General features: G+C 41.5%; 1 long non-coding RNA gene across 8 annotated transcripts in view; it reads right to left on the bottom strand.

The window, feature by feature from the left end:
- LOC131408319 (uncharacterized) overlaps window positions 1-24,378 on the bottom strand; it is a 268,312-nt gene that overhangs the window by 91,016 nt on the left and 152,918 nt on the right. For 7 of the 8 annotated variants that reach the window (XR_009220749.1, XR_009220750.1, XR_009220753.1 and 4 more), the window contains 2 exons: window positions 4,962-5,042; window positions 4,351-4,585 (listed from right to left, as the gene is read on the bottom strand). This is a non-coding gene — a long non-coding RNA (uncharacterized LOC131408319). The remainder of the gene's footprint in view (window positions 1-4,350; window positions 4,586-4,961; window positions 5,043-24,378) is intronic. The other variant, XR_009220754.1, reaches the window with a different exon arrangement.

Below are 24,378 nucleotides of genomic sequence, written 5' to 3'. Positions count from 1 at the left end.
CAGTGTGCTGTGAGCCCAGAGCCCACACACGATATGTCTCCTGGCTGAGCTCCCCTTGCTCATACGCACATAAACAAACCCAAGCGGCTTTACAAAAATCCCACTGAAGCATCACCTTTGCATATATACCATTGTTCATACACACTGTAAAGAGCAGGCAAAATAAAGCGTCTTTCAGAGTTCAGCTCAGCTTGGGCTTTCCTTTAGTAAAATTGCTCTCAACTAGGGGTGATTTTCCCCCTAAGGGGACATTTGGCAATATCTAGAGACATTTTTGATTGTCACAAATGGGAAGGAGGAGGTGTGCTACTGGCTTCTAGTGAGTAGAGGCTAGGGGTGCTACTAAGGTCCTACAATGCACAGGACAGTCCCCTACGACAAAGAATTATCTAACCCAAAATGTCAATATTGTCACCTGCTTTAGTATCTATAAAACCAAGGTGCCTCCTACAATAGCAGAGATGCTTCCTGGCTGACATTAGGCAAGTTGTTTTGATTCTAGCAGCCTCTTTTTCAGTTGTCAATAAAATGGGGGTACAATAGTACTTACTTTACAGAATCATTATCTGGATTGAACAAGAACATCTATATTGAACCCCCAACACGGTACCTGCCTTACAATAAACAATTGACTCATTCATTCAGTAAATACATATTGAGCACAAGATGCTGTGTACATAGAGGTATGTGACAACACTTATTGTCTCTGTGCTAGTGGAGCTACAGTCTAGAGGGGAGACAGACATGAAGCAAAGTGGCACGCAAACAACAAAAATTAGCTGTCATTATTGTTATTGTTATTATTAATAAGAGAATTTCCTCCTTTTCTTAACTTCCCCATGCTTCTACTCCTACGCCTTTTCTGTGACTTTTCTGATACAATCCAAGCAAGAAGGGCTAATACCACAGGTGAGTGGGCTAAAAGTCTTCCATGCCCATACAAGGATGGAGGAGCAGGAAAGCTCTTTGCTCATCTGTCAGCTCTTCAACCTCTGAGAGAAGCTGCCCCCAAGTTCTAATTGCCTGCTCCAAACTCCACAGTGTCTGGGGAGGGGGCACGTGATCCATGGGCTGCCCTGCCACCATGCTGCGTTGCTATCGTAAGGGCACCCTTTACTGATCAGACTTGCCTGGAGTCATGTAACTCCCCAGCCTGCTGCTGGGCTCCCCAAGGGGCAGTTGGCAGGCAGCAGTGTCTTCCTGGACCGAGGCTGATCCTCAGCTCTGCCCTCTCTCCCGCCCTGGACACGTGAAGGCTGCCCACAAAAGCACCTAATGCTTCTCCGTAGTGTCTTGTCATTCACACACTAATTTGAAGTCGCAGATCAAAACTGGATAGAGACACCAGGGAAAAGAGATTTGAAGATTCCCCGCCTTCCCTAAAGCAACACTGCAGTCCTGTATCAGCAGCCAGCAAACCCATTGTTTTCCCCAGAGAATCTCTCTCCTACCCTTTAATTTCACCACTTTCTAGAGTCTCTCCATCTTGCCAACGTTTTTATTACAGGAAGTTTGACACACTGAATCTTGAAGAAGTACAGTATGTCTGCTACTGATTGGAAAGCTGATGTCCTGAGAGGTTAATGGACTTGCTTGAAGGTCACAATGTTGGTTAGTACTGTACAACCCAGAGAGACCCCCAGTTTCTTGCCTCCTTCCTTCTCGTACTCTCAGAGAACGAGGCAGCCTTCTGGTTTCTGCATGGACTTTCTTTTTATTTTTTTTTTCAGCTTTTTAAATCCAAATTTAATAGTTTCTTCATATAAATATTTGCTTAGAAATATAAGTGAGAGGCCATTATTTCTAAAAATAAGGCATTAAAGTTTTCTTGCTTCTTCAAGAACTCCAAATGTCATTGAATATTCACCTTTATCTATTGAGCACCCATGTCCACCCCTACCCCACCATCACTCACGTGTGTTGGTGATCTATGAGCTCATTGTGGGTACTTGTTGGTGAGGTAACTCAGGCAGAGTAGTCACATGACTAAGTGAAAATTATATAGCAAGTCAGCAGCAAGGCCAGAATTTAGAGTTTTCGTCAAAATCCTTTAAGCCAAAGCAGGAAAATACACAGAAAGAATCCCGCAGCTCTCCATCCCACACCAGTGGCAGACATCACTAATCAATCATAACACCCTTTCATTTGAAGCCCAGATTCAGTCTTGGAATCCTTCTTAAGAATGATGGTCCAAACAGCCATTACCCATCAACAAGTTCAACACAATATGTGGTGATATTGGAAGGCCTCTTCAAGCAGAGTACATTTCAGATGAGACTTAAGAAAAATCAAACACAGACACCTGAAGAGTTAGAGGATGATCATTCTAGGTAGAGGGAACAGCACATGAAAAAGTGACAAATATTAAATGATATTGACATATTCAAGGAACTGGAAGAAGATAATTGTGGTTGCACTGCAATGAACAGGGAGAGAAGTAGCAGGAAATAAAGGTGGGCTAGGCAGGAAATCATGGGATTGTCCCTAATCACTCAATGGCCTCCTAACTAATAACTTAGTGTGAATTAATTTACTACACTGATAGGTAGAAAATACTACTAAGACGACAAAAAGTACAAGAAATTTCCCCAAGGAATATAGTTTTGAGTAGAGGATCTGAATACTAAAAAGAAGATAAAAGCACTGTGCAGAAAGAAAGGAATCTCTGTAAGCTAGATGAAGGTGCCGATGATCAACTGTATCAGTCAGGATTTAATCAGAGAAGCAGGACCACCAGCAGGGAAATGTATGTTTATATATACATATGTGTATATTATGGATTTGTTACAGGGACTTGACTTTACACAACTGTGGGAGCTGGTTAAGCAGTCTCTGTAAGGCTGTCATCTTCATATCTCATGCTGGATCTTGGAGCCTGCAGGTCAGTCAGTGGGAAAGGGAAGATGGATGTAAAGTGAGGGAGAGCAAGGACAAGCTGGAAGCCATTGTATGAGCTGGAGCCCACAAGGATGAACTAGAACCTATGGCACTTCTCACTGCCTCTGACTTTGATGATGTGGATTTCCTGCAGAAGCCAGGGCTTTTCACCATCGAGCTAAGCACACATATGGCTCAGGAGTCAGAGACGCTGAAGGAGGGTCCTCAGGAGGGAGGCACAGTTGCAGACCTTCCTGGCTGCTGCCTCATACCAAGGAGGTGAGCCTGTAGATAAGGTACAATGGATGTGAGCTACAAAATGGCTACCGCTTCACCTCCAACTTCCAAATCTCACACAAGGAATCTCTCTGTGGGCCACTCTAACAGGAAACATACCAGGAAAGAGATTCTGGGAAACAAGTTCAGCCTAGCCAACTTGCTATATTACAAACCCATCCACCAATGGAAGGATGGACTAGCAATGCCAGTTCTTGCCTACTCACCAACACCCCTTTCTACTCTGCTCCTCTCTACAACCCAACACAGCCATGGTCATCTCTGGAAACAGATGATTCAACTGGGAATGACACCTGAGCCAACAAAAACAAATCCATAGTGGGGGCCGGCCCCGTGGCTTAGCGGTTAAGTGTGCGCGCCCCGCTACTGGCGGCCTGAGGTTCGGATCCCCCAGTTGCACACCGACGCACCGCTTGTTCAGCCATGCTAAGGCGGCGTCCCACATACAGCAACTAGAAGAGATGTGCAGCTATGACATACAACTATCTACTGGGGCTTTGGGCAAAAAAAGAAAGAGGACTGGCAATAGATGTTAGCTTAGAGCTGGTCTTCCCCTGCAAAAAGAGGAGGATTACCATGGATGTTAGCTCAGGGCTGATCTTCCTCACAAAAAAAAAAAGAAAGAAAAAAATCTTAGAAAAAAGAAAAAACAAAAAATCAATCCATAGGCTCAATGAACCATCAGTTGTGCTCTCTCTCTCTATCTCTCTCTATCTCTATCTCTCTCTCATTTGAACCAAGAAACACACAGAGACTCAATTAGTTAGATGTCTCAGGGGACTTGTAGAGGTTGAGTAGAGTGGAGGCTAAATAGAGGTTGAGGGGTCCATTTAGAGCACGTGTAAGCAGGGAGAGCTGGAGCAGAGAGACAAGCAATAACGAGAGAGATTTTGTGACCCTTGAGACCCAGAGAGGCACCTCAGTTCCTGCCTTTCTCTGAGGGGCCCAATTGTGCTTTGCTTCCTGCATAAACATGTGATGGCCAGTTGAAATAAAAACTCCACTTTCACCTTTACTTTTGCCAGCTGGGCTATGTTTCTGGTTTTTGCAGCCAATCTATCCCTGAGTCAGACAGCAGAGGTTGAAGATGATCTGTACCTGCTTCCCAATTCTCCCTAGTTACCACAGTCAGTGATCCAGATGGCACAAGTTAGAGGTGCTTCGATTCATACTCACAAAGACGTGCCATGAAGTCAAAGTAACTTGGCAGAAATGGCAAAAAGAGAGAGAGCCGCATGAGTCACGGAAACATCTTCCTCCCGTGCTGAGTGCTGGGCACATCACATCATGTCAGCAGAGGCCTCGTAAGGTAGTGGGGGGGAGGGCACAATCAACTCACTGCTCCTCCTAAAACGTGCACTTGAGAGATGGCGCTCTTCCCAGAGCTGTCAATCTTCCAGCATTCACGATCCTGAAAACCAATTTAACAGAACATTTTAAAGTAACTTTTTCAAAACTTTATGCCAAAAAGAAAAAAGAAAAGAAAGAGGAAAGTGCTAATTGCACTTTAGAGTTTCAGATGCTTTTCAGTCCAGGATCTCAAAGTATTTGATGAACTCTCTTTTCACACAACCTTGCTTCACCCCTTGGTGGGAACAGATTGGTATTGTTGAGTTCATTTTATAATATGGAGAAACTGAGACCCTTCTCAAGACAGATGAGAATGTCCCCGCTTCCAATTTTCCATTTCAAGAGGAATTAAGGAAAAGTGTGGGTCATTTACATCACAGGTCTTATAAATGCCTCAGATTGAGCTATTGTGTCAGGTATATTTCAGTTTTACTCACAGTGTCAGTTTCACTGGCCAGTATGCCTTCTCCACAAGATTGGAAACACCCAGGCAGCTGATAGCTCACATCCTTACAATTCTACAAATAAAAATGGAAAGAAAGTGCATTTATCTGAGCTTCGTTTCCTAAAAAATCTCAGGAAAGAATTCTGATGGAGTGGTTTGGGTTTGCACACCCACACCTGGACCAATTGCTGGGTCAGAGAGATGAATATTGCAATTGTACAGGCCTGGGCCACATGAGTCCTCCCCATGGCCAATGGGAGCAGGGAATGCTACCAGAAAAAAAGGATTAGACATAACCAGCAGGGGAATTGTTGCCTGAGCAGCCATCCCAAATTGTGTCTTCAACAAACCTTCTACCTCAGCAACCAAGAGGTAGCCAAATACATACTTCATCCTCTCCCCGTCTTAAGCCCTCTAATACAAAGAAGACTTGCAGCTAAATCTTTGTGCACATACACACTTGATTCCTTAGGGTAAATTCTTAGAAGCAGCACACCTGGGTCAAATAGTACTCACATTTTTTGAAGCTTTTAATCCTCTTTGCTGACCTGCTTTTCAGAAAGGGAGTAGAAATTTCGTTCCTACAAGTACGTGAATGCATTATCATTAGTCTTTCTATCTGCTTCCTAAGAAAAGGGCAAACATGCAATAAAACGGCCCATAGTTACAAGTGAAACAGTAAAGAGAGAAGGGAAGGACTCAAATAAATTATCACTTAGACAATCAGGATCTGAACAACTGAGAAATGTTTGCACTGACAAGGTATGAAAGAAATCAAGCAAAAGACAGATTATGCTGGATCCTGTCTAGGAGCAAGGGCTGTGACCTTCCAGAATCAGGCAGCAATGTGAACAAGAAGGCTCCCACGTTAGGCAACTGAGCATTTACAGGTAACTGGCCATGCATAGCTCACTTCTCCAGTCTCCGCTGACGAGAAAGCCAGATGAACTCCTGGCAGCACGCAGATGGGACTGCATTTCTCAAGGATCACGGCCTCTTGAAGCCAGGGCAGCATACCTGTCAGAGACAGACTCTGCCTGATAATTGCCCCGATGCACCGTGGGCTAATTGCCATTGCCAAAAATAATCTCTAAAGATTACAGCAGGCGTCATAAATAACAAGGGGCTCCGCGACAATGCATTATGACAAGGTCTCAATCGCTTTCATCTTTTACTAGAGTGGAGCTTGTGCATTCATGTTACTAATGAATCTTTTTCATTTGTGCAAGTGATGTTTCCATTTGACAATGACACGAACATAAAGTGGAGGTTAATTTACTCCATTGTGAGAGGTTCATTATTTAACCTGACGTTGAGGACAAAACGATGTAGCTTAGTAGATGACAAACAGAAATTAGTTGTGATGAATTTTGCCATTTAATTCTAGCAAGCTCACTGAATGTTTGCCATAAACATGGCAAGAGAGCCAGAGTTACCCTGTCCATGGGTGGGACTTGCTCACTCTACTATTTCCAGGGTATCATCCAAGGATCGGGAAACTTCCATTGGGAAGTTCCATTGGAAACCAGCAATTTCCGGTTACACAAAAGACTTTGGAGACTAATGGTGATGCAGTGTCATTGGGTCAAATTTTATTGGATTACTATCCTTTAACACCAGATAAACAATTGACTCACAAGGCTAGACACTAAAAGTTGTATTGAATTTTGACAGCTGTTAGCATTGGCATCTAAAACCCTACACTGGTGTCTTTTCATTCTTCCACATGGAGGGAGCTGAGCAATAACATTAATGAGCTATAATTCTAGAATCCAACAGATCTTGCGTTTGAATTCCAGGCCAGCCAGTTATGAACTAGATGCTTTTAGGTTAATTATTCAATTTCTCCTAACCTCAGTGTCCTCAGCCACGGAATGGGGAATAATAATAGCATTTACCTCAGATGGGATCTGAGAAGGGAGAGATACTCATAACTTGGAATTTGTATGGAGTCAGTGTCCTTGAATAATGGTTGGGAATTCAGTCATTGATTCTAATTTTTTTTCCTTCACCAAGACATATTGTCTATAAAAAAAACAGGATATGTTATTTACACCTTCATACAATCAGTGCGCTCCTTGCCCCAAAGGTATTTAAATTCGCACACGCCTTTTCACTGTAGACAGAAAGACTTTGTCTCCAGGTTAAGGAATTTTAGGTCCAACTGATTGTGTAACGCGTGAAAGAAAGGAGGAGACCATTTTTGGCAAAAAGGCTAAGTGTTAGTAGGGAGTGTGGGAAATACAAAAGGCTGAAAGAAATCCAGAATGTTTAGAGCATAGAAATCCAGAAGGTCATGGTAGGAGAAATAGGCAGGGCCAAGATTTTGCAGACCTTTGAAGCCCATGGTGAAGAGTTTTATCTTTAGCCAAAGAGCAATGACTGGAAGGCCAAGTGTCCTAAGCAGGGTCATAATATGTTTAGATTTCATTGGAAACACACAGCTCTGGAAGTAGTGCGGAAAATAGATTTGGAGGCAGGCAAGAGTAGATGCAGCCAGATCAGGCTGGAAGCTACTGCAGTGGCCCAGACCAGGACGGCAGTAGCTTTAGATGAAGTGGTAGTAGATAAAGAGAAGTAGAAAGGTTTGATAAATATGTAGGAGGTAAAATTAACCGGACTTGGCAAAGGATTGGATATGGGATAAAGAAGAAGGGGGTATCAATGATGACTTGCATGAGTCATCAGGCTCCGCATCCTTGTTTAGAAATGAAAAAATTAGGCTCAAGGAGAGGAAATTAATTTTCCAGAACTCAGCATACATCTATTAGTGATTGAGATTATAATACGTGTTTATGTGTATATGGTGAGTATACATGTGATATGTGTGTGTCAGAGAAAGAGAGAAAAGGTATTTGTGTGTATACTGTGTGCTCATACACACATATTCAGGATGTATTATTTAGACAAACTAAAAATTGGGGCACTCTTTTATCTCTAAATAGAAGTTAGAAGCCCTGTGTCCGTCTCTCACCTCTATTAACAGCATCCCTGTGACATATTACTCATGCTCTGTGCTTATTTTTCTAAACTGCAGAATGTATATGCAACCCTTTCTTTTATCTATCCAGTGTGTGGCCACCTCATTTTTATTGTTATTCTGGCTTCTATTCAATTTATTAGTTTGTGGCCCATGTAAGCATATTTTAATAATTTTGAAGGAATCTTTTCATCATTGAAGCTTGTCTAAAGAAGGCCTGAAATAATCAGTATTTCAGATTTTTACTGTGCTCCACCCCCCTCCCCCACCACGCACACACTCATATATGTTTTGCTATTTTAAAGAAAGAGATTTAACAGCCATAAGGCACTTTTAAAAATAACATTCACATCTGGGCTGACCACCTGTATGCCAAAATTTAGCTTGATGTTAATTAAAACAGGCATGTTATAAACCTCAGGAAATGGCAGCTGACCCCTAACTATGAATGTAATGCTATAATAATATGTAGTAAAAATAAGACATTTTAAGGCTGTTGCCCAAACCACTCATGCATTAAAATTCTCACCACTGTATACCCTTGCACAAGGATGGGTAAATCAACTGCAGAAATGGTCCAACCAAAAACTAATAATGATAACAATTCAAGGGGTAGGAGCCATTCATTCATTCAACAGTTGCTTTAAATGCTTGTCCTGGACAGGCATCGGGGTTCTGCCTTGTGAGAAAGAGTCTGCATGGAGTTTGGAAGATTGATTACTCTCTCCTGCCAGATATGATAATAATAATACCAAAGCAGCTGATATTTATTGAACACTACTATGTGTCTAGCACTGTACTAAGCATTTAACATAGATGATTCCATTTAATCCTCCTAACAATGCTACAAGGTAAATGCTTTGATTATCCCCATTTTACAGAAGAGGGAAAAAGGCTTCAAAGATTTAGTTACCTCTCTGGGTGGTACAGTGGCAGAGCTGGGATTGGAATACAGCCCATCTGAACCCAGGGCCCAGGTGTCTCACGATGCCTCCACACAGCCACAGAACCCTGCCCTCACTCCCACTTGGACCATGTTCCATCTGCAGACTCATCCCGTTCTTTTCAGATCCAGCCACAAATGACCTCCTGCGTTTTCCACCACCCTCCTTCCTAGCCCCTGTCTTTGTCACTTTATTCCCATGTGACCCCAGAGCCTCTCTCATTTCCTTTTCACTTTCCCATCAGCCCCGCTCATTTGAAACCACTTCTCTTAATTGCCTCTGACACCCTGGCATTTAACAACTCAGCTTTTGCTCTGCTTTTCATGTGATCTAGCTATTTGCCACTGCCTCTGGATTCTGAAATTGTCCTCTTCTCATTGCACCTTAAATTTTTGCTTCATAAAGCAGGGTATTGGAAATCTGCATTTTAGGACATGTATATATAGAATGCAACTAGGTAGAGTAACATGTCTTTATATTGCAACTGGACATTAGAATACATAGATATCGGCATTAAAAAAATCTTTAAATTCTCTATTGTACAAACTACACTGTCAAGAATGCCCATTGGCACAGCTGTGAAGCACTTGAAGTTGTAAGTCTAAGTTCATGTCTGAAATTTCCATGTTCACTTTCACATGTGTACTTTAAAAAGATAAAAAAACAGCTCTGAAAATTCAACTGTACTGCAGCTCCTGAAGCTACAATAATGGTTGTGCAAGATGTGCAAGAGTCACCAAATCCATTGGATATGAAATATGCAACAAGACTTGACTGCACTCTATCCCACAGGACCTCTAAGGCTTTATGCATACTAATCAGGACATCAGCCTTGTATCAGAAAGACCAAGGTTTTATTCCCACTTCTATACTTACTTACTAAGTAACCTTGGATAAGTCATTTAACTTCACTGTGCCTTGGTAAATTATCTTTAAAACGTGAATGACTATAGGACCGTCCCCACAGAATTCTGATGAGAATCAAATGAGAGAATACATTTAAAGTGCCTAATCTAGTACGTACTCAATAAATAATACCTGTTGTTGTTAATATCAATTCTTTTGCAGTAGTTGTTTTTATACTAGAAGGAGTAGTAGTAGCGGTTGCTGCAACAGCATCCAAGTTCCGTGCAATGGAAATTCTGACTACTCCTCTCCTCCGCAGCCATACCCAACTGTGTGGTTATCAACCCCAAACACCATACTATTTCATCTCTCCTGTGCCTTTTTATTTACTCTTCTCTTTTCCTAAAAATGTTGGTCCCCTATAAACTGACCTGATGAAGTCCAAATCACTGTCCAAATCTCAGATCAAATATTAGCACTTCCGTGAAGATCACCCTGACCCCCTAGGCAGCCTTAAACATTTCTTATCCCATATTCCTTAGAAATACGTCCCTGCTAGACAGAGCTGGTAGAGCACAGGGACTATGTTTTACTTCATTTTTGCTGTTACTGTATTCCCAATGCCTGGCATAATGGCTGGTGTATTATAGAGGCCTATGTAGGAAGCTTTGGCACCAAGGAACAGAAAACCGCACCTCAAACTGGCTTAGCGTTAAGAAAGTATGTTACCTTATACAACATGAAGTACAAAGGCAGGATAGGATCCAGGCCTCATTCAATGATTCAACATTCACATCAAGAACCTGGCTCTTCCCATTCTTCCTGCTGCCATCTCAGGGAGGCAGCCTTGCCTTCAGCTGGGAGTCTTCATGGGCAGAAGATGGCTGCCACAGCTCCAGGCCCCACATTCAGGTGCAACAGTGACAAAGGAAGAAAGGAACTGTCTTTTCCTGTGCTTTCTTTAGAGGAGGTAGAAACTTTTACCAGAAAGCCCTCAGCATACTTCTCATATTCCGTTTCCCAGGATTAGGTTTTATGTTCATTCACAAACCATTCATTAGCAAGGGAAATGAGATTACCATGATTACTATAGGCCAGGGATCTGCAAACTTTTTCTGTAAAGAGTCAGGTTGTAAATATTTTAGACTTGACGAACCATACAGTCTCCATTGCAACTACTCAATGTGCCTTACAGCACAAAAGCACTCACAGACAATGTGTAAACGAATGAGTGCAGTTATGTTCCAATAAAACTATTTATGAACACTGAAATTTGAATTTCATATAATATTCAAATTTCATGAAATAGTCCTCTTTTGAATGTTTTTCAACCATTTAAAAAATGTGGAAACCACTCTTTGCTCGAAGGCCATACAAAAGTAGGCAGCAGGTCGGGTTTGGCCCAAGGGCTATAGTTTGCTGACCTTTGGCTTACAATTATTTGAAGTCAAATGTACGTTGACGCTCCATCCACCATAATTTCTGAAATGCACAATAAATATTTTAAAAATTAAAAGAATAAGTGATTAAAGAGAACATAGTTCTTGCCCATGAGAAGTTCATAGGATATACACGTACATAATTTCCTGAAAGCTCTTTCTTAAATAACTGCTTTCCCTAATGACGGTGGAGTTAGCAGGACTAAACAAACAAAAATAAACTGTGGTTTGTAACAGCTTAGAGATTAAATTGTGAAAATGCAAGGTAAATAACATTTTGTGTTAGGATGCGTGGGAAATACAGATTTGAAAAACTCCTCATGAATCTAAAGTCATAAAGGTTTGCTTTGATGGTAAGTAAGTGAAAGAGATTACTTAATGGGTGTTTTCTATGTTAACATCTTCTGGCTTCACCATTTTCCAAACATAATGTTGCCTGTACCCTGATGCAGGCAAAGAGATAATTATAGAGTAACTGCTTGCACTCAGTGTAAATTAATCAAATGTAAATTAAATAAACTGTAAATAGAAGATACTCCTTAGCTGATACGGCAAGTGAATCACCTTCATTATAGACTCATTTTTGCAAAATTACATCCAATCATAGTATTTTAAGATAGCGTTTGGCAAAACATCTCTAAATCTGTCAACAAAAGCAGCGATTACTTCTTTGCGGCTGAATACCTTTGCCAGCAAACACCCATCTGTCTGGAAAGATTTATGTAAGGTTCTGCCTAAAGGCAGGGCTAAAATCTCAATGACCTCTGGAGGTTTCTTTCACCTTTGTGCTCTGACAGTCAATAAAAATTCATTTTAGAGTAATCTTACTGTGATCCTTAAAAAACTACAAACCTAAGATGTAATCAAGTCTGTTCCAAGAATCCCCAAAATAAATATTCTTCTAGGTAATTATATAGCTTATTTTGCTTAATCAACATTCTAATCTTGCTTGTCGGTTGCTGCTTTAATAGAGTCTAAACTCCTTAAAAGAGCTCATAAGACCCAGTGTGGCCTCAGTTGCAGTCAGCACCACTATTCTTTATGCTCCACTGGACTGATTTTCTCAGTTCAAGAGCATGATGTTTGCTTCCAGACCTTGGTCCATGCGGTTGTTCTGCCTGGGCCACTCTTTCCCTCTCCTATCTTACTTACCCCCTGATGTGGTTAACGTTCCTCTTCCTTCAGGCCTTGGCTTGGGCTGGGGGATCTGGAAGCCTCCTCTCCCTCCCCTACCCCACCATGGGTTAGGTGGCCCATGTGCATAGCACCCTATGCTTGCTTACGTTTTTCTTAGTATTTATAATCCAAGTATTTTCTGTGTATTTGTTAGTCTCTTGAGGGTTGAGGACAGGAACTGTGTCTTGTTTATTATAGGAAAAAGTAGAGGAGGCCAGGTCACAAAGGGATTTTTAGCCTTGCTAAAAAGTTTAGACTTTATCCTGAAGGTATAAAAAGAAGCCATTGGAGACATTTGTCATGCTCATATATACCTTTCAGAAAGAGCATTCTGGAAGCAAATTAGAGAATGGGCTTCCAGAGGGCAAGAGGATGGATGGTGAGTGGTCCACATCGGAGACAGCAAGACCACTTAGGAAGTGGTAGCTATAGTCTAGGTAAGAGATGATAGAGGACTGATCTACAGCAGTGAATACTGTGAATAGAGAATAGTGATCGGTTTAGAGACATTGAGGAGGCAAAAATCTATACAATTTGTGACCAACTGCATATAAAATGAAAGACTGGGAGAGAGAGAGAAATCAAGGCTTAGACAACTAAGCAAATGATGGTGTTAGTCACTTGAGAGGAAATATAGGAGGAGGAGCAAGTTGAAGCTGTGGGAAAGGGGTGATTAATTCCACTGAAGACAGGCTGATTTAAAGGAGCCTGCAAAGCATCTAGGAGATGACCAATAGGAATCTGTATATGTAAGGATCTGAAAGTGAAGAAAAGAAGTCTAGACTAAAGATAAAATTTGAGGGCAGCAAATTATAAAGAGTACTGAAGTCATAAGTGTATAGATCACTCAAAGAGAATACATATCAAAAAAATCAGGCTCAGGCTTTTTGATATCAAAGGAAAGATTCATTCAAGTAAGCTCATGAAAAGGAGAGTTTATTGTAAGCATACAAATCAAGTAGAAATGGGAAACCATCAAGAATGGAGCCACATGATCTCCCAGTTGCTGGGGTGTCTTTTCATTTTGTTGATGGTTTTCTTTGTCTTGCAGAAGCTTTTTAGTCTGATGTAGTCCCATTTGTTTATTTTTTCTTTTGTTTCCCTTGCCTGAGTAGACATGGTATTCGAAAAGATACTGCTAAGACCGATGTCAAAAAGCGTACTGCCTATATTTTCTTTGAGGAGTTTTATGGTTTCAGGTCTTACATTCAAGACTTTAATCCATTTTGAGTTAATTTTTGCATATGGTCTAAGACAATGGTGTACTTTCATTCTTTTGCACGTAGCTGACCAGTTTTCCCAATACCATTTATTAAAGAGACTTTCCTTCCTCCATTCAATGTTCTTGGCTCCTTGGTCGAAGATTATGTGCCCATAGATGTATGGTTTTATATTTCTGGGCTTTCAATTCTGTTCCATTGATCTGTGTGTCTGTTTTTCTGCCAGCACCATGTTGTTTTGATTACTACAGATTTGTAGCATATTTTGAAGTCAGGGAGTGTGATACCTCCAGCTTTGTTCTTTTTTCTAATCATATATCTGACAAGAGGTTAATTTCCAAAATATATAAAGAACTCATACAACTCAATAACAAAAAAAATGAACAATCGGATCAAAAAATGGGCAGAGGATACAAACAGACATTTTTCCAAAGAAGATATACAGATGGCCAACAGGCACATGAAAAGATGTTCAACATCACTAGTTATTAGAGAAATGCAAATCAAAACTACAATGAGATATCACCTCATGCCCGTCAGAATGGCTATAATTAACAAGACAAGAAATAAGTGTTGGAGAGGAGGTGGAGCAAAGAGAACCCTCATACACTGCTGGTGGGAATGCAAACCAGTACAGCCACTATGGAAAACAATGCGGAGATTTCTCAAAAAATTAAAAATAGGAATACCACATGATCCAGCAATTCCACTACTGAGTATTTATCCAAAGAACATGAAATCAACAATTCAAAAAGATATATATACTCCTATGTTCATCACAACATTATTCACAATAGCCAAGACATGGAAGCAACCCAAGTGCCCATCAATGGATGAATGGATAAAAGAAGATATAGTATATGTATACAATGGAATACTACTCAGCCATAAAAAAAGACAAAATTTGCAACAACATGGATGGACATTGATGGCATTATGCTGAGAAGAATAAGTCAGACAGAGAAAGACAAACACCATATGATTTCACTCATATGTGGAAGATAAACAAATACATAGATCAGAAGAATAGATTAGTGGTTAGCAGGGGAGAAGGGGTTGGGGGAAGGCAAAAGGGGTAAAGGGGCACATACATATGGAGACGGATAAAAACCGGACTTTCGGGGCTGGCCTGGTGGCATAGCGGTTAAGTTCGCGCTCTGCTTTGGCGGCCCGGGGTTTGCAGGTTTGGATCTGGGCGTACATCGACACATGCTTGTCAAGCCATGCTGTGGCGGCATCCCATACAAAGTAGAGGAAGATGGGCGTGGATTTTGGCCCAGGGCCAATCTTCCTCAGCAAAAAGAGGAGGATTGGCAACGGATGTTAGCTCAGAGCTAATCCTCCTCACACACACAAAGAAAAACCTGGACTTTCAGTGATGAACACAATGCAGTCTATACAGAAACTGAAATATATTGATGTACACCTGAAATTTACACAATGTCATAAGCCAATATGACTCCAAATAAAATAATTAAAAAGAAAAAAAAAGAGGGCCGGCCCAGTGGCTTAGCGGTTGGGTGCGCGCGCTCTGCTGCTGGCAGCCCAGGTTTGGATCCTGGGTGCACACCGACGCACCGCTTCTCCAGCCATGCTGAGGCCGTGTCCCACATACAGCAACTAGAAGGATGTGCAGCGACGACACACAACTATCTACTGGGGCTTTAGGGGGAAAAAAATAAATAAATAAAATCTTTAAAAAAAAAAAAAAAAGAAAGAAAGAAAAGAAAACACCATAAAGAAATAAGCCAAGAAAAAAAAAAAAGGAATGGAGGCGTATCTACGGGTTGAATACTTTCCCCAGCTTTTACATCAGTCTCATGGTCTATTTCTCATATTATTTTAACTTCTCTCTGCATTTCTGCACCATTCTCCCCATCTAACAACTGGACACTTCTCTTTACTCATAGTTTCTGCTCCATCCTAAGTTCTACTTGCATGTAACTCTGGCTGGCCATGACTCTAACTTAAGACATTTTTCTGCCCCTGCTTCTAGCTGCCTTGAGCTCTCCAAGTTTCCCAGTTCAAACTCCTAAGGGTGAGATTCAAATTTGTTCAGCTCATTTCTCGAACTATGCTGTATAACTGGCAAACATATTAATTGGTCACCTCTGAGTCAGATGGCCAACCGTAATCTAAATATTTGTGCCCACTGCAGGTAGGTACAGAGAGTAAAGAAGTTTCCTTTAGGAAGCACTGTGGGTAGGAAGGTACCAGCCGAGCTTTCCAGTACAGGGAGGTTCCCAGAACATTGGGTTTAGGATTCAAATAAGAGCAAGTAGAACGCCCACCCTCTAACTATTTGGAGAGCACCCAGGCAGAATTTTCATCCTGAAGGAAGGACTGGAGATGCTGTGACTAAACCCCAGGTCACTGATCTACTAAAGATGTAAAGGGAGACTTTAGCATGTTACATAATGGAATGTCTCTCTTATCTCTCAATCCAACCTCATTTACAGGAACTTGACCTGAGACCCTTGAGATAAAAGCTAAAGAAATAAATTAAATACAGAATTGTAATACTGAGAGAGATGTAAGAAAAACTAAAGCCATGCTGTTTGGAAGCCTCATCCAAGGAATGAGATGCTGGCAGGGAGAGGGTCCTCCTCCCCCCTCACTGAGAGGAACAGCACAATAGGGCAGGAGGGATGGAGGCCATGGCCATGTATGATGGCTGGTGAGACAGCAAGACAGCCAGCATGGCCACAACTGTCCTTCCTACATTATCAAAGCGTAGAAGCAAGCATCTGGAAGAAAAAACCAAGAGCTTCTGTCTACACCACGGCATTCCTAAAGGGCATCATTTAATGCCCTCTGAATTCCATTTCATAAGACTTGATTTCCCTACAAGCACACAAAGAATAAACACTCATAATGTCTGGCGGGATGGCTATCACTGCTCTTTTCATGGAATTTGTAGAGAATGCCTCCTTAGTCAATCATGGGACAGATTTGCTTCTTTCTTCTCTGAGAAGTTAGCCAATGAGCACTGAGTGTTTGTGTTCCAAACATGGGTTGTGCCCCTACTCCCAACCAAGGATATCTCCAAGTACTCAACTGATTTTTTTTTTTACTGTGCATCTATTGTGCTTAGAACTGGGCCATATCTGAGGAGAATAATATCACTGGAGATACAGAACACACTAGAAGCAATTAGAGAACAAGAGTGAACAGCTTATGGTCAAGTACCACACAACAGAGTACAAATGACAGTTCAAAGAAAGTAAAGTTAAAATAGCTAGAATCATGGTAATGGGGTCAAGGATAGAGAGAGGATTAAATGTGAGCTAGTCCCAGCTATTATGGCCATTAAAAATTCTTCAAAGTACTTCCCTCATCCTCAAAAATAAAGCTAAATAATAATAAAAATATAAATAATGATTTACTTTAATTTTTTAAATAAACATATGACACACCTGTTACTTTTAAAAAGGGGAAAAAGGTGTTAGCAAATCAAGCCATAAGGTGTCACAAATCCAAGAAGGCTGGAAATCACCACATTCAAGTCTCCTTGGGTTTGAAGAGATTTATGCTTCTTAAGGGTGTCCAGACATTAGCAGCCCAAACCCCTATACTGTATCCTGGCTTCATTTAAAGGACCCACAGGTCAGACCAAAACACAACAGGGCTTTATATGCCAATTTTTCTTGACACTCTGTAGGTCAGGGGAAGTTAAGCTCATGTAATTAGGGGATAAAGACCAAGGCTGGGAGTGGGGGGTAGAAGCGTGATGAAAGTTCCAGAATTTAAAGGCTCGGTAGGAAGCCAGAGGAAAAGTCGATAAAGTCATGTCTTTACGAAACATATGTTTTCCACGGTAGAGTAAACGTATTTGCCATCACACCCAGGGAATCTCTCTGTGACTTGACACTCTCACCCACCTGTGGGGCAAGGACAATTCAAATTCATTATGATGCTTGTGAGGCAATTGCTATCCTGAGTTCCTTCTCAATTATCAAACACCGATTCAGTTATGTTCAGTCTAATATCAGGACTAAATGTATTTCATTGCGTTAACTTTATTTCACAGTTGGTAATTCAGGTGACTTTTAACGATAATTCTGAAGTAAAATATTTGATTGAACCATCCATAAATGCTGCCAAAAAACAAAGAGGTTCCTATAAATGATGTGGCCAGGCTCAAAAGTGCAGTGTCAACACATAATCACCAAAGAGGTCAGGAAACAATGACCAGCAGCAGTAAAAACAAAGAAGTAAAAATTAAGAACAGCCATAACTGAGAAAATAAATGGAGAAAAGCCCCATAATCCTCAGAACAAATACATAGAGAAGAAGATTGTCCAATGACAAACATCAGTACTCATATTAATGACTAGATCCCAGAATCAGTCTCCTAGATTCCAGCTGTGCTATTAACAAACCAAAGAAGCCGATCACTCCTTCAGACTGGAAACCAGTGTTAATGGACCCAGTGAGATTCTTCTGAAAACAGGATATCATCACATTGATGGCCATTCACAGTACGCACTTCCATGATTCCCCAGAAACTATTACCAGTAGTATTCTTATGGCAACATAAAATTCCATGTGATGGTCAAACAGGGTTTGTCTATTAAAAAATTTTGTCACTTATCGTTACAAAGGGGAGTATTTTTTAAGTCCATCAGTTTTTTCAGTCTTTATTCATTATCCATCATCCACGCACCCTTCCATCCATCCAACCTAACCTCCTTTCTTCCTTCCTTCTTTTCCTCCTTCCTTCCTTCCTTTCTTTCTTTTCTTTCTTCTTATTTTTTTTCTTCCTTTCTTTCTTCCAAGAAATGTGTACTTAGCGTCTGCTAAATGCCAGACACTGTTCTGGGCTTTGGGAAGACAGCAGTGCACAAGACAAACAAAGTCCTTCCTCCAGTGTAGTTTACATTTTAGAGAAAGAGGGAAGACAAGAAACAAGTAAACAAATATATAAGGCAAGAAAATTTCATGTAATGTTTGGAGCTATAAGGAAAAGAAAACAAAGTAACAGGAGAGAGTAAGGCTGCTTTAGAGAAGGTGGTGGGGAAGGCCCCTGTCTGAGGGAGAAGTAACCTTTGAGCTAACACTTGAACATGGAGAAAGATCAGCTATAACTCAGAGTTTCTCAACCTCGGCATTGTTGACATTTTGGATAATTCCTTGTTGTAGGGGATTATCCTGTGCATTGTAGGATGTTCAGCAGCATCCCCGGCCTCAGCCCACTGGATAGCAGAAGGAACCCCACCTCCAAGTCATAACAATAAAAAATGTCTCCAGACTTTGCCAAATATCGCCTGGGGGAAAAAATCAGCCCATTCAAGAACCACTGGTGTGAAGATCTGGGGGAAAATCTTTCCAGAGAGAAGGCCCAGCACAGAAACCCTACAATGGGAATGAGCTTGATGTACCGGAGGAAGAAGAAAAGCCAATGTAGATGGGGTGCAGTGAGCAAAGCTTGGCATAAAGCAAGATGAGGTTGGGACGGTGCCAGACCAGGAAGGCCCTTGCAGGCCATGATAGAGTTTGCACTTAAGTCATGAAAACACATTCTGGATATGGAAGCTGTTAGTCCAATGGAGTAAAGAACAAACGTGTGAACCCAATCACAGAATTGTCTGTTATTCAGCAATTAACCAGGGGTAACTTTGAGCTAATGTTCCACAGTTTGAAGATTTACGCTGCATCTGAATGCCCATACCTATAGCAAAACTAAAGAAGAATCACCTAGGTACCTATTTTATCTCCATTCCAATAATTGCCTCCTCAGTTGGTTATTGTATTTCATTAATTCCCCTTTGTAAAAATATTCCAACTCATCTTTAAAGAGGTTTGCATTGAACATCACCTGTACTGAGTAAAGAAGCACTTAATTTATCATCCTTCACAGCTTTGGACCGTACTAGGACTGTCAACAGTAAATAAATCATATGTCACATTTGATTTGTGTTTGCTTCACATGTTATTTTATCCGAGGTAAAAAAAAAAAAAAAAAAAAAATTAGGCCTCAAATTGCCGGTATAGGAATATCTTTTGGAAAGTTTATTCTGAGATAGGAACAAAGAGATGCTTCTCTTTCGTTTTTCCCAAAAGAGAGATACATGTAATGATGATAACCCTGTTGAACATTGAAAGGGACACACCTTAATATGGTAAGTAAAATAGAATTTCTCAGCTGGGTTACATCTGTGGAAAGCAGTGCTGAAAACTGGAAGACCAACTCTTCAACCCCTTCCAAATTTCAACTACACAAACGTTCTCTTCAAAATTACTCAAGCATGATTAACTGAGTTGCAAGCTAAGAAATTGACTGTATGTCATAAATAACAATAAAACTAGAGTTTGGAGCAATTTGCAAATGATGTAGTAGATACAGACTTCGGGTCATATAACAACAACCAAAAAAAGGCAAGGAGATTTTGCAAATAAGCAATATTGACAATGTGAATAGGAGTTCAAAACACCTGTACCCTCCTTTCAGCTCAATAATCACGGAAGCTACATGATTTAGTGAAGAGTTTGCGGCCAGGAAATGGAGTTTCTAACTTTTACGCCACTAAATAACTGTCTGACTTTGGCAAATCTCCATACTCTGCCTCAGTTTTCTTACCTGCCCAATGAGTGTAACAGCAACAAGTTTACTAAACTCACAGAGTGGGTCAAATAACATAACATTACAAATGTGCAAAAAATTACATATAAAACATAAAACCTTATAAATATGTAAAGAATTATGGTCAGCAAATCACCACAGGCCTGAGATTTTATCCTATGAGTGGTACTTTTTGGCTGAAAAGAAGAAATTCCAGTATAAAATTCTGTTTCAAATGGTCCACATAATCCACGGATCTAGGCGATCTGTGGAGAATTCTCGGTTCATGTGCCCTGTATGGAAACTGAGATACAGGAATGAGACACAACAGAAAGGTATCTTCTCTAGGCCTGTCCTCAATAGTCAATTTCATGGATTCACATGCACCCCCCCCCCCACAGAGGATTAAATTCATTCATTTATTCATTCAACAGTTATTGAACACCTACTATGTGTAGGGATGAAGCCGGGTATCTGAGGGGTGCTGTAGATATTAAACCAATTTGCTTTTTTTCCTGTTTAACTTGACGGGTGACTCAGGGGTCTCAAGGATTTGTGAGCTTGTTTTGCAGGAGAAAGAGAATGGCTTCGGGGAGGTTGCGATCAAGGATGGCCGGCCCTCACTAGCTGTTGAAACCCAGCAGTCAGATTGCCCAGAGGCTCATCGGGAGTGACCCCTTTGTTTCCCTGAAGCCCCTCCTGCCAGGCTCCTTAACTCTATAAACCCCCCCTGCTTTCTGCTCTAGGGGGGTAGATTTGAGCGAACCCAGGCTCTCACCTACTCGTTTTGGCTAATTTGAATGAACCTTTCTCATCTCCAAGCACTGATGTTTCAGTGTTTGGCTTGCGGGGCACTGGGCACATGAACTTGAGATTAAGAGGTTCCGTATCAGGGATAGTGCCAGGCCCTGGGATATGGAAAATAAAACTAAGTCCTCGTCCTTGAAGAGTTCACCATGTGGTTGACAAATAGGGGAAGAGGGAGCTCCCAAAATTTACTGAACACAGGACTATACCAGGTACTTTCTCTATTGTCTTATACATTTTATGACCATTTTGCAGGTGATAAACTGAGATATGGGGTGTTTAAAAAAAATCTCACATAAAATCCCAAAGCTTCTAAGTAGGGAGTAGAATCTGAGCCTGTTCATTCATTCTCTCATGTTATTTATTTAATGAGCACCCACTATATGCCTGGCACAATGCTAGGCACTGAGGAACAGCAGAAAATAAGACAGACAAAAATCTCTGTTCTCATGGTGTTCACATAATTGTTAGGGGAGACAGATAAAAAGCAATAGACACAAGTCTGCCTGACACCAAAATCCACAACCCTTTTACACGCTGCCATCCTCTGAGTCATCACTTTGTGGGAACAAAAAAAAAAAAAAAAGAGTGAAAATGCACACAAACAACAAACCCAAACTGAGTATCCCCAGTCAACCAGAAATCTAGAAAGAATAAAGCCAGATAAAAGAGGTTGCCAGACACTAAAATGTCCTTTTCCAAAATCTAAATTGAAAATGTTTGCATTTGGTTTGAGTGCCTGTAAGCCCAAAGGCAGGCGGCTCACAGACCACCGACAGCACAAAGACAACCCCTGTCAGGGCACAAACATGAAAACCAGCTCTCCACCAGAAGGTCTGAGGTTTAGAGAAATTAAAAGGCCTGGGTCCCTGGCTCCTGGAGATGGCTAGACAAGATGAAAGCATATGCCTGCCTGCCTGGCAGCAGCTCTCCCTGGCCTGGAGTGAACATGTCTACACGGGCCAAGGGAAGCTGGCAGCCACAGTGGCCTCGAGTGGAGAGAAGCCACCGCTAGCCAGAACCAGCGCAAGGCTTCCCTACAGGCGGCTCTTGCTGAAACAAAGAGGGACAAAGGGAAGAGCTGCGGATGTCCAGCCTCCAGGCCCGTATCTAAAATCCAGAGCAGTGCTGCGCTAACGGAAGGCCGGAGCTGCTCCAAAACCTTCGCCACTGTGTCTGGGATGCAATCTGAGTAATTTCCTGATGACTCTTCTCCGCATAATGGATTTGAGTTATAAAGGAATTTATGCCCTCAGGACCAAATTACCCAGATAATTGAAGATACAAGAGGGGGGAGGGGGAAGTGGAAGGAGAGAGAAAGGCCTCAGTTACACGGGTTTCTCCTTCACTCTGAATGAGTTCAACATCTGAACTCACCATGGTGTTTAATTTTTAAAGTCACTTCATATCCATAAACCGCCCTGGTCTGGAGTACAGCGAAGCTGCATCAAGACCTAACTTAACGTAGGCTCACAGACTTTAGAGCTGGGACCCACCCACACTCCACCACCCCAGTCTTTCAAGAGGAGACTCTACTTCCTGGTTTAAGCCTCACAATCACAAACAAATCTAGACGTGCGTTAAAGGTAGAGAGGCTTAATCTTAAAACAGGGTCGACTAAAGCCAGTAGGCAGCAGGGACCGCTTTGGGAATTTCAACCCATCCCACAGTCATAGCTAAGAATTTGACGGTTATTTTAAAGACAGGACGGCTTGAATTCCTCAGAGCTGCAGGCCTACTCCGCTCCTCCTCCTTTTTGCAGCTGGTTCTCATGCTTGAGGGTACACAAGAATTACTTGCAGAGCTGTAGGTACAAAACTAGTAACATTTTTCCGTATGAGTGCATTACGGGATTTTCAAAGTTAATTTTGTCACCTCTGTGCTGACTTGACACCCCAAGTCCAAGGAAACTTTGGCCCCAGAACATTGCTGCTGGGCCTACCTTTGGAATTAGTGACAAGGCAAAATCTTGTTCCATTCCACACTCAATGGAAGAAATTCATGAAATGTCAGTGTCTAAAAAAATCACATAAAAGATCCCTTATCCATGTGCTCTCTAGCATCTAGGTTCCCTTCATTGCTCCAGGACGTGGGAAAAGGGACACAAAGAAGCTACTTCAAGAAAGTTTCCCATGATTTAGTCCAGATTTATTGAGAGATTAAGGAATCTTCATTGTAGATTTGTTATTTACCTGGGCACACTTTATTGTATTTATGAGCTTCATTTTGTCAATATTAATGGAGCTGGGTGGACAAATGAATAAAAGTCAAAGGACCTAACATATGACTGGTCTCTTGAAGCCCCAGAGTCAGGGCAACAACAGATGGTGGCATACATTAGTAAATCTGGTAAATTATGCATAGAATTTGCAAGGCTCCCAACACTGGCCAGCTCAAATAAAGTCTGCCGTGAAGCGCCAAAGGGCTTGGAGGTGGGGGTAGGATAGAGGGTGGGGAGTAGTCTGTAACAGGTGTTAAACCACTTATTCAAGCACTCCCACAAATGGCCTAAAACATTTTCCCAGAATCCTCCTGCTCTCTATGAGTCACTGTGGGAATAGCAGTGAGGTTTAGACTTGAGTTATAACCATTCAGTGAAGCATTTCCCTCCAGACTGTACAAAGGAAAGGGACTATGTTAGTAAATTTATTGACTATTTCATTAGATCAATATGGAATATGATTTAAAAGGCTCTGCCCAGGCTCTTTAAATCTATTTAATCAAACCAATTAATAAAAAAAAAGTAAGAAGTTGAAGCATATCCTGTAAGGTGCATCATAAATATACTCCCTTACTTGGGCTTTTGATCTCACCCAGGTAATTAACAGCTTTAGTTAAGTTCAGTCATTCCTTCTTGCCTGGCTATGGTCATAAAAACCCCCAGGCTATGTGTAGCTCTTGGATTTATTATGTTTTTCTTACAGCAAGAGCGTCTCTCACATTCTGCTCTCTCCTCGCCTCGAGAAAGTTTATGTAGCCATTGCTTTTGCAGCTGTCATGAAGACTACACTGACTGGTGAGCTTTGTACTGCTCAAGAGGCTGGATACGCTCGGCTGGTAGTATCCAATTTGTTAGTTTCTTCACTGTCATCTAACTTTTCCATACTCTCTCCTCTCTAGGAGTGGGGAAATAAAAACATCCTGAAGGCTTGACTTCCAAAGTTCTTCTCTCCCATTGTCTGTCTATTCTCAGCTACTTTTCATGAATGAAATGGCCTCTTCCTGTTACACAGAATGGTTTTTATTAAGGGATTTGGGGCTATCTCCCTCCTTGTAACCACTGGGGATGAACCCTTCTCATCAGCTGCTCAACAACTCCACTCCTATCAATCCTCCTTCAAATCCTTCTCCCACCGGTTCCCCAGATCCAGTCTTCCTAGCTATGAACCTTTGAGATGCTTACGCAAGCCAGTGTATCACCCAGAGTGGGAAGAA

The sequence above is a fragment of the Diceros bicornis genome, chromosome 1 (assembly GCF_020826845.1).
Source record: "Diceros bicornis minor isolate mBicDic1 chromosome 1, mDicBic1.mat.cur, whole genome shotgun sequence".
NCBI classification, from domain to species: domain Eukaryota; kingdom Metazoa; phylum Chordata; class Mammalia; order Perissodactyla; family Rhinocerotidae; genus Diceros; species Diceros bicornis.
Note: the sequence above shows the minus strand (reverse complement) of the source record. Positions and strands in the feature narration are given on the sequence as shown.